The 11,716-nt window shown below is 39.8% G+C and overlaps 1 pseudogene; it reads left to right on the top strand.

Annotated features, from left to right (window-relative positions):
- The first annotated feature begins 1,555 nt into the window (after window positions 1–1,555).
- LOC129509419 (40S ribosomal protein S27-like) lies at window positions 1,556–1,824 on the top strand (annotated as a pseudogene).
- The last annotated feature ends 9,892 nt before the right edge of the window (window positions 1,825–11,716 follow it).

Below are 11,716 nucleotides of genomic sequence, written 5' to 3'. Positions count from 1 at the left end.
TATATCCCTATCCCAATCGCATCTCACTTCTGCACAAGAGCCTATCTGAGCTTCTATCCTTTCTTCCCTAGATTATTGGAATAGCATCCTAAATGCTCTTGCTTCCATATCTGGCTCCTTATGGTCTAATTTCAAAACAATAGTCAGATACATCCTTTTAAACTGTAAATCATGTATGCTTTTTCTCTGCTCACTACTCTCTGACAGTTTCTCATCTCACTCAAAGTAAAGCCAGAAGCCTTGCAATTATCTTCTGGGCCTAACATATTTGGTGTGTCTCTTGCTTACTTCTCTAACATCATCTCCTACTCTTCCCCCTTTCCTCACTCGGTTCCAACTGTGATGGCTTCCTTACTTTTCCTCAAATGTGCTGGGCAGGATCCTGCCTCAATTCTTTGCATTTGGGCAGCCCCGGTGGTTTAGCGGTTTAGCGCCGCCTTCAGCCCAAGGTGCGATCCTGGAGACCCGGGATGGAGTCCCAGGTCGGGCTCCCAGCATGGAGCCTGCTTCTCTCTCTCTCTTTATCTCTCTCTCTCTTTTTTTTTATCTCTCTTTATCTCTAATAAATAAATAAAAAATATTAAAAAAAATATTTGCATTTGCTTTATTCACTGCCTGGATCACTCTTCCATAGGTATCTGCATGACTCTCTGCTTCCCTCTTGTCTAGCCTGTTTTTGCCTATGCCTACTTCTCAGTGAGGCTTTCTCTATCACTGTTTAAAATTGCAACTCCTTGGGATGCCTGGGTGGCTCAGCGGTTGAGCGTCTGCCTTTGGCCCAGGGTGTGATCCTGGAGTCCCGGGATCCAGTCCCACATCCGGCTCCCTGGATGGAGCCTGCTTCTCCCTCTGCCTGTGTCTCTCTGCCTCTCTCTGTATGTCTCTCATGAATAAATAATTAAAATCTTAAAAAAAAAAGTAAAATAAAATTGCAACTCTTCTTCCCATGCCCAGAAATTCCTCGCTTAAACTTTCCCCATAAACTTATTTCTATTGACAAACTATGTATTTTACTTGTTTATTGTCTGCCCTGCCCTGACACCCCAACTAGCTACACAAGTGAACTTTGTTCTGTTCACTGCTTATTTCCCAGTGTCTAAAATAGTGTCTAGCACATATAGGTACTTAATATAAACTTACTGAATGAATGAACGATATATCTTCAAAGAGTTTTATAGGTTTTCTATGTGTATCTCTTGTAACCAAAGTAACTGGATTTCTTGCCTTTGGATTCCAGTTTCCTAGTGACCAATCCCCAATACTTGTTGCTAGGCACATGCAGTTCTGACTTGCCTATTAGAATCTCTGTCAGTTACCAGCTCAATTCTACATCTTGGGTCTTCCTTACCTGTAAATTTTGGCACATATGTTCCTCTATTCCTTTTACCCTATGAATTGATCTTTCCGTTTCAGATCTGTCTTTGAATTAATACAATTTCATGTCTCAATCTTAAGAATTTTTTTCCTTCACTGAGCTTTGGATCTGTTAGTATTCTAATGTAACAAAGAGATTGTATAACAGCTTTTCCAGGGGTGACGACCTCCCAATGAGAACATGCTCCTTGAGAAGGATCTTCTCTATCCCTTTCTGGAAGAGAAGAGGAAACACAAGAAGTCCTTGGTGCAGAGCCCTGATTCCTACTTTGTGGCCATGGACTGCCCAGGATGCTATACAATCACCACCATCTTTAGCCATTCGCAAAAGGTAGTTTGTATGTTGGCTGTTGCATTGTCCCCTGACAGCCTACAGGAGGAAAAGGAAGGCTTAGAGAAGGATGCTCTTTCAGATGGAAGCAGCATTCAAAGCACCCCGAATCAAGCTGAATGGGAAACAATCCCAATCGACATCTTTTGAATATGAAAAGAGAGAAAAAGAGAGAGATTGTAAAACAAAATACATTACCATCACAATCTTCAAAAATTAAAATGGGCATTGTAAGGATAATCATTCTTTTAACAATTAGACAGGACATACTTATTATCTATCAATGCTCTTATTATCTACCTGAGATAGGTGAATATCACTATAACATTCTTAGGTTTGACACATGCAAAACCAAGATTAGAAGCTATCTATCAACTATTGTTAGATTTTAATATCCCTTACTACCTACATACTTTTCTCAGATATTTGACAAAAATCCTGGAATTACTTGGATCAACTGAGTGGTATCCTCATTTTTTAGCTTGTATTTGCTACCTAGACAACATGGCGATAGCACTGAATGAACAAGCTGTCTCTTTCAAGTTAAGATGATTAGGCTGACAATTTGAATCAGAAGATTTGTCAGCAGCCAGCAATCGATCACAAATTTTGTGAAATAATTTTGTTATTTTTTTAAAGATTTTATTTATTCATGAGAGACACACAGAGAGAGACAGAGACATAGGCAGAGGGAGAAGCAGGCTCCATGTAGGAAGCCCAATGTGGGACTCGATCCCAGGACCTCGGGATCACGCCCTAAGCCAAAGGCAGATGCTCAACCACTGAGCCACCCAGGTGTTCCTAATTTTGTTTTCTTAAAGCATATTCTTCATGACCTGTTTTATATCTGCAAAGGTTCTGCAAAGAATAGTAATATCCATAGTAATCTTTTCCAAAAATAATTGATATGGTGCAAACTCAGGGAGCACTAAGTACCTGAAAATGCAAGTTGAAATATAATAAGGACTTTTTCTTTACATAGCAACAGGCTACAGAGATCAAAATATTTTATAGCATCAATACCATTTCCATTACTGCATTTCTGTGAAGGAACTGGTGGGAAAAGAGAAACAATTTATCATGTCTCTGTGGATGAAGAAACTGAGGTGCCACATTAGACAATTTCTTGCCTGAGACCACAATCATAGACCAATTGCAGAAATAAGACTGCTGCATCTAAATTGTTAAGCTTACAGGGTGGTTTTTCTCAATCTCTCTGCATTGCTAATATAATTGAGATTCCAAGTAATAACAGAAGATGGTCAGGGCAAAGAAATGGTAATGAGCCAGAGCTAGAACTGAAAATAGAGTTTTCTACCTCCTTGTCCATTGATCCTGCCATTATGCTGCAGGACTAAATTACTGAACTTCATCAAAAAGTGGGAACCTAATGCTATTAGAGACAAACCAGCATGAGTTCAGTTAACTTTTCATTGCAAATTGACAGAATAATTCATATTTTGGCTTACCTAAGGGAAAAAATATCTCAAGTTGGATTTCTCTTTGGACATTGTCATTTCTTCTGTTTGTTTACTCGTGTGATATAAAAAGGATCTTGGTTGACTGAAACTCATTAGGAGTCAGGAAAAAGACATTATAAGTTAGAAACAATCATCTCTGCTTAAAGAAGGAATGAATCAGCAAGGCTGAAAGCTCAGTTTTTCAGTGGGTTGGCTAGTCCATTGTGTAGCCTAAGTACACAAGTATTGTAACGGGGTCCATTCTAAGCTCTGAGAATAGGTCAGGGGAGAAGAGAGAAAAACAGAAGGTGGGGAGGGTGTGTCATCTTTTGTCCTACATTTAAGACATCTGCTGTTTAAGCTTGTATGAATGAGACCCGTCATAATAGAGAAGTCAAAAAATTTTTCACCAAATAAAGATTCTAAGAGATGCAATACAGTGAGATGAATTCTCATTATATAAGCTGACACACGATACTCTTCTCATGTATTTACATGAGGCCATGGGCATTTTGCCCTGCTGGAAGGGATAAAAGCTCACATAGACTTCCTCGATGGTGAAACTTTATATAAATCAGAACGCCAGGAAGGTAGGGGCCAAAGGAACAAAGACCTTATTTTTTCATAATTCTTAGTTTTCTACAACAAATGAGCAGATAAAGAGACATCTTTGGAGTTACTTAGTTTCTCTGGGTGTCTCCCATGTATATAGGAGGCATACGTGTTATTAAAAATCTGTTTTTTTTTCCTGTTAAAAAGAAAGAAAAAAAGAAACATATTTAACATAATATTTCTGGCTTAAATTAAACTGACCTTTTATAGGGGGTCACTTAACTTCATGTGTATTATTATTATTATTTTTTAACCTTTACAACAACTCAGAGAGGAGAATATTATTTTACAGATCAGGAAGGAAAGGTTGAGTATCTTACCCACACAGATTGCACAGTAGTTACACTTGGGTATAAAATCTAGTTATTGGGACTCCTGGGTGGCTCACCTGGGTGGCTGACTTCAAAGGTGTCTGCCTTTGGATCAGGGCGTGATCCCGGAGTCCAGGATCGACTCCTACTTTGGGCTTCTTTCGGGGAGCCTGCTTCTTCCTCTGCCTATGTCTCTGCCTCTCTTTCTCTATGTCTCTCATGAATGGATTAAAAAAATCCTTAAAAAAAATAAAATAAAATCTAGTTCTCCAAAACCACTTCCAATACCCTTTCCACTATGTCACAGAAGACTATGGCAATATTTTTATTTTTACCTTTGAGGTAATTTCTAGATAAACTTTTGGCTACTTGATGACTTTTTGAGAAATGGATGTAGGAATATTTGTTTTGCATACCTATTTTTCTTGTATATTTCTTCGGCAAAGTTTAGACATTAGACATCAGATTGTGGCTCTTTTTGTTGCAATAAGGTAGAGATGCACTTCCTCAAATGTCTGGGTACCATATACATATCTGTTTTGGGTTCACTAAGGGTACTACTACAAGTGAACCTGATGGTTGTAGGCAGAGTCTGAACTGAGAAGTATGAGTTGACTTGCTGTAAATAAAGGATTTCCTCTACTTTGTAAAACAAGGGAGAGGACACTAATGGATAAACTGAGCTACCAACTTTTGATATTAGCATAGCCTAATGTTAGGTACTAGAAAGACTTTCAAATGTTAGAGAAAAAGCAAACAAGTATTATTTTCAATTTACTTACTCCCTAGAATGGTTATAATTACTAACATTTGCTGACTACAAGTTGTTACACTAAACATAGATCCTAATGCAACCCCTACCTGTGGAATATTGTCTTAGTGATTGGTAATGATATCAAAATCATTAATGATTAATTCCTATGAAACTACATCAAGAGAACTTCAGGTAAAACCTCTTCCTTCTGTAACTAATCATTCAATAAAATTTTGAGTTTATTATACACCAAGCTCAGTGTTAGGCACTATGGTGCCTTCTCCATAGTGAAAGATCAATATTGTTCAATAATGATTCAATAACGATTGAGTGAAGGAAATAGAAAAAAGTCAAATACATGGTATTCACCCAAAAGGTGCTAATACCTAGGATATTGAAACATACCAAAGAAATTAATGTACCAATGGAATTATTTTAAAAACACAAAATCTCTTTTACAGTGCTATTTTTATCATGATAGTGTCACTCTAAGGCCTCAGAGTGATTACTTTTGAGTTAATAGTATAAGATACTACAGGATTTCCTCTGAGATCTTTATGATGTACTGAAGTGGTCTATTATTGGGGAGGTCATTCGGAGGAACAAGTGTGTGATAGAAGGTATCCTGGATTCAAATCTTGGCTCCACCACTTCAGCCAGGAGATCTTTGGCAAGTAATCTCTCAATATCATATTTTTCTCATCTGAGAAATGGGGGCTTGTATAGTATTTTCCTCAAAGGGATATTGTGAGGATTAGGCAAGATGTTGTAATATAATGTTTATTACAGCATCCAGCATTACACTTTGCTGTTAGCTAATACTCAGTATTTTTTTTTAATTTTTTTTATTTATTTATGATAGGCACACAGTGAGAGAGAGAGAGAGGCAGAGACACAGGCAGAGGGAGAAGCAGGCTCCATGCACCGAGAGCCCGACGCAGGATTCGATCCCGGGTCTCCAGGATCGCGCCCTGGGCCAAAGGCAGGCGCCAAACCGCTGCGCCACCCAGGGATCCCCAATACTCAGTATTTTTTAAAGATTTTATTTATTTGAGAACGAGAGAGTGAGTGTGAGCAAGAGAGAGCACGAACTGGGGGAGGGGTGGAGAGAGGGATAGGTAGGCTCCTCGCTGAGCAGGACTCCATCCCAGGACCCCAGCATCACAACCTGAGCCCAAAGGAAGACACTTAATTGACCAAGCCACCCAGGCGACCCACTAGTACTCAATATTATCATTAACAGTATTTTTTTTCTTTCTTTCAGATTTTAGAAAAATACTTTAAAATCTAGATTTAATTAACTTCCTTATGACCTTGTCAAAGGTTCTGTTTCCATATTTTGCCTCCCAGATGGTCCACTTACAAATGAGAAACCTGCGTGCTTACCTGTGTTATATTAGATCATTGATGGTCAACGCAGTGAGTAAAGAATAGGGTTGGCATAACTGAGAACCTATGACTATGTAAACTCTAGGAAGCAGTTTTCCGTGAAGAGGTGTGGTCTAATGAGACAAAGATAAGCACGAATCAGACAGACCCAGCTTGACTCAGCTCTGCACACTGTACTTAGCCTCTTTGAATGATGTCTTAGTTGTGTGCTTTAGGGAAATTACCTAAATTCTTTTGGCCATTGTATTTCTCATCTGTAAAGTTGGAAAAGTAATATCTAACTCTGTGAGTTGTTTGTGATGACTGACTATACAGAGAAAGAGCTCAGTAAATTCATTGAGGGCTGTGGCCAGGCATTATGAAGGTTAGTTCCCTTTTTTATGTGGCTATTTTGGGAAATGAGTAGCAATGGCAGGGGTGGCAGGGAGGGTAGCCTCTCAGTGACATTATGATGCATGTGATTTGCACAAGTCTATATCACAAATGGTTGTTCAGTGTTCCAGCTGGGCCAGTAAAAGTAGAAATCTAGTCTGTGTTCCATTCTCCAGTGGAAGACATTGGAGACTTTTGTCTGTAAAAAAGAAAGGGTCTCTTTTTTTGGGATGCCTGGATGGTTCAATGGTTGAGCGTCTGCCTTTGGCTCAGGGCCTGATCCCAGGGTCCTGGGATTGAGTCCCACATTGAGCTCCCTGCAGGGAGCCTGCTTCTCCCTCTGCCTATGTCTCTGCTGCTCTCTCTGTGTCTCTCATGAATAAATAAATAAAATCTAAAAAAAGGGGGGGGGTCTCTTTTTTGAATTTGTATAAAAGTGCTCCATTTTCTACCCCATTTCTATACCACTTTCTGACTTTTCATTTCTTGTCACCTCTTCAGGTGCTCAATGATTTCATATGGCCATGACCTATCCCTGTAGGTTCCACTATGATCTGTCTCACCTCTCTCAGGTCATCCTATGCCGTTCATTTCTGCCATGAAAATTCAAATCTCTCCAGAGTCCTACTCCTTCAGGATTCTTCTATGAGATGAGTGCTAATTGCATGAACTAATTCAAGCTAAGGGATTCAGAACTTCCTTTAGTTATATTGTCCATTGGCATTTTTTTTTATTTATTTATGATAGTCACACAGAGAGAGAGAGAGAGGCAGAGACATAGGCAGAGGGAGAAGCAGGCTCCATGCACCGGGAGCCCGACGTGGGACTCGATCCCGGGTCTCCAGGATCGTGCCCTGGGCCAAAGGCAGGTGCCAAACCTCTGCGCCACCCAGGGATCCCTGTCCATTGGCATTTTAACAAAGGTTTCAGTGTTTCAACCCAAAGGAGTGAACCCTGAGAGAGTTTGAAGTATGAAGGCAAAGGTCATGTAGAGAGTTTGAAATAGGGGACTTTTCAGCACAGCATATAGTAGCTGCCCAATCTGTTAATGTATAAAACTAGAGGTGGCATTGAATGCGAACCAGGAAGTAGAAGCTGTGTGCATTTAATGAACAAGCTTCCCAATCTCACATTAGCCGGTGCATTTAAAGAGTCAATAAGAACTTTGGACCCTATACCAAGACCCACCTCTGAAAAGAGAGAATGTGGAAGGGGCAAATTTTGTAATATAATGAAAAGAAAATTGCCTCAGTGTTAGGAAACTTGGATTCTAGCTCTGCCTCTACCACTAAATAGCTTTGTGGGGGGCATCTGGCTGGCTCAGTCAGAAGAGCGTGGGACTATTGATCTCAGGGTCGTGAGTTTGAGCCCCACATTGAGTGTAGAGATTATTTTAAAAAAACCCAAAGAACAAAAAACAACCTTTCAAATAAATAAAATGTCCTCTCCCTTGGGAAAAAATTAGCTTTGTGGGGCAGCCCGGCTGGCTCAGCAGTTTAGCGCCGCCTTCAGCCAGGGCATGATCCTAGAGTCCTGGGATCGAGTCCCACCTCGGGCTCCCTGCATGGAGCCTGCTTCTCCCTCTGCCTGTGTCTCTGCCTGTCTCTCTCTCTCTCTCTCTCTCCTCTCTGTGTATTCTCATGAATAAATAAATAAAATCTTTAAAAAAAATAGCTTTGTGGACTTGGGCAAGTCAGGTATGTGCTTACACTTCAATGACATCACTGTGGATGGAGACTGCATTAGAGAACCTGTGAAATCTTTTTCAGGTCTTTCTATGTGGCTTTATCCTCCATTGCATCCCTGTTCAACTTGTGAGAAAAAGCAATGCTGAATTGTAGCTTCAAAAGTATAATATTGGGGGACACCTGGGTGGCTCAGTTGGTTAAGCCAGGTCATAATCCTGTGGTCTTGGGATAGAGCCTTGCATCAGGCTCCCTGCTTAGTGGGAAGTCTGCTTCTCCCTTTCCCTCTGCCCCTTTCCCCTGTTCATGCTCTGTCTCTCAAAAATCTTAAAAAAAAATCATATTGAACTGCATATCAAGAGTGCTGGCTTCCAGAGAGTCAGATTACAGTAATGGTTGAGTGTGGGTGCTAGAGTCCTTCATTCCTGAGTTTGGTTGCTGAGTTGGCATAAATTACTTAACCTCAATTTCTTTATCTGTAAAACAGGAATACTAATACCTAGTTATAATGTTAGTCAGAGGATTAAATAAGCTAATACATATTAAAGCACTTAGCGCTAGTAGGTCCTCAGTATTTACCTCTCTAGGTCTCAATAAATTATTTTTGTTTTGTTTTGGTCCAATGAGAGAATAGAACTAAATGATTTCCAAGTTGCTTTCTCTTTCTGTCTTTCAGTCGCTATCTTTTTATTTGTAAAAGAAATGTGTGCTTTAGTAATTTGGCCAGTTTGAATTAGTAGCTCAATTATCCCTCCCATATGCACAGAGTAGTCTCCCAGAAAGATTTCTAAGTCTGAACTACTCCTATAATGTGTAGGATCCTTGCCGGTGACCAGGATATGAGAGTTGTACAGTTTCAATCTGAACACCCTTGCTCCTATACTCCGCTCCCAATAACATGAAAACCTACGTCTGTAGATGGCTAGGTCTCAGGCCACATCACAGTCCTAGAAGTCATCATTATTATCATATTGATAAAGTGCAGTGGCCACTTGAACCCCAAGACATTTGTCTTACTTAGAAGACAATTAATCACATTCCTATAGGTGATAATTTGATTAAATGTGAATATATCACATGTGGGTTTCTAGCAGCATGTTTCTTATTGATGAAGAGCTAAGCACTGCTTTCATACCCAAAGACTTGATCATAACATTTCCTCAATCCTATATTTGAGGGTCTGCTTCCTGGATCACTCCTGGGATCAATTCTATATTAGTCAGCAGACTAAAACCATACTAGTCACTTGGGAAGAAATAATTGTAAATAATTATTAACTAGGTGTAAAGATGTCAACTAACTACAAGAGTAAAAAGAAAACTTGAAAGAATCATGGGGTAGCAACTATAGGAAGCAGCTATAATTCCTCTGGCTAAGAGAACAATGATTAAAATTATTAAAACTAGAGAAGGGCACTTTATTAATAATTCTTTATATTAAATTGTTTCTTCAAGTAATTGGTGTGATTTCTGTCTCCTGAATGTACTATGACTGATATAGTGGTTGTGCCAATTTATACTCCCACCAGCAACATATAGAACTTGAGATTGCTACATGTCATTGCCAAAACTTGATATTTTTCATCTTTTTCATTTTGACTACTCTGCTGGGCTTCAAGTGCTATTGCATTGTGGGTGGTTTTTTTCTTTTACGATTTTATTTACTTGAGAGAGAAGAGAGAGAGGGTGCCAATGGGAGGGAGGGGCAGAGGGAGAAGCAGACTCCCTGCTGAGGAGGGAGCCTGATGTGGGGCTTGAACCCAGGACCTCAAGATCATGACATGAGCAGAAGGCAGATGCTTAACTGACTGAGCCACCCAGGTGCCTCTGTATTGTGGTTTTTAATTTGCATTTCTTGAGGGTCCTGGATTAGCTCAGTGGTTGAGTGAGCATCTGCCTTTAGCTCAGGTTGTGATCCCAGGGTCCTGGGATTGGGTCCTGCATCAGGCTCCGTGTAGGGAGCCTGCTTCTCCCTCTGCCTGTGTCTCTGCCTCTCTCTCTGTGTGTCTCTCATGAATAAATAAAATCTTAAAAAATAATAATTTAAATCACCTTTGTGGGGAAATTTGTTTATTTATTTTGTTTACTAGCTATTTTTATCTCCTCTTTTTGTGAATTATCTGTTCGAGTCATGCCCATTTTTTCTGTTGGGTTGCTGCCTTTTTCTTGATTTGTGAGAGCTCTGCATATTTTGGATGAGTTCTTGTCAATATCATCCCAGCTTTCTGTCAATATGCCTAGGCAGAGTTATTAGTACAACTGTTCCTCCTTTGATTAAAAGGCCTTAGGGACTACATTGCTTATGTTGTTCTCATTGTCATACCTCAACAAACATTAAGAGCAGTGGAGTGGAGGTACTATAATTTTCTCTATTGTGAGAAGATAGGAATATGTATTTCACTTAAGTATTTATTCATTCATTCTACAATTCTCTTTGAGCATATGATTTTATTTATTTTTTTTAAAGATTTTCAATTTATTTATTCATGAGACACAGAGAGAGAGAGGCAGAAACATAGGCAGAGGGAGAAGCAGGCTCCCCACAGACAGCCGATGCAGGACTCCATCCCAGGAGTCTGGGATCATGCCCTGAGCCAAAGGCAGATGTTCAACCACTGAGCCACCCAGGTGTCCCTGAACATATGATTTTAGACCATTAATTAGGAGCAAGGAACTATGCCAACTATGTGGATTTGCTTCTTACTGAAGTATTAGAATTCAGCTTGGTTCCTCTATACATACTGTCATTGTAATAATATAAGAATCTTACAGTAAATTTTAAAAAAATATTCAGAGATCCAGAACATTTTTGAAAACTGACCTAACTACCTGAGGTCAGTGAATATCAATAATGAATACTGAAAAAGTGAATATCAATACTAAATACTGAAGAAGTCCTGTACAAATGTTAATGCCTTCTAGGGCAGCCCTGCTGGCCCAGCGGTTTAGCGCCGCCCTCAGTCCAGGGCGTGATCCTGGAGACCCGGGATTGAGCCCCACGTCCGCTCCCTGCATGGAACCTGCTTCTCCCTCTGCCTGCGTCTCTGCCTCTCTCTGTCTCTCTCTCATGAATAAATAAATAAAATCTTTTTTTAAAAAAGCCTTCTAGATTTTGAAAAAAGAGTTATTTATTTATTTATTTATTTATTTATTTACTTATTTATTTATTTATTCATGAGAGACACGCAGAGAATGGCATAGACGCAGGCAGAGGGAGAAGCAGGCTTCCCGTGGGGAGCCTGATGCGGGACTTGATCCCAGGACCCCAGGATCACGACCTGTGCCAAAGGCAGATGCTCAACCACTGAGCCACCGAGGTGCCCTGCCTTCTAGATTTTATTAAGACTTGTGTTTTTTTTATTCATTCATTCGTTTACTCAAATATTTTTAAAGCATGTATTATTGAAGAACATTAAATGGAAACTAATT

This window comes from Nyctereutes procyonoides, unplaced genomic scaffold (genome assembly GCF_905146905.1).
Source record: "Nyctereutes procyonoides isolate TBG_1078 unplaced genomic scaffold, NYPRO_anot_genome, whole genome shotgun sequence".
NCBI lineage: Eukaryota > Metazoa > Chordata > Mammalia > Carnivora > Canidae > Nyctereutes > Nyctereutes procyonoides.
Note: the sequence above shows the minus strand (reverse complement) of the source record. Positions and strands in the feature narration are given on the sequence as shown.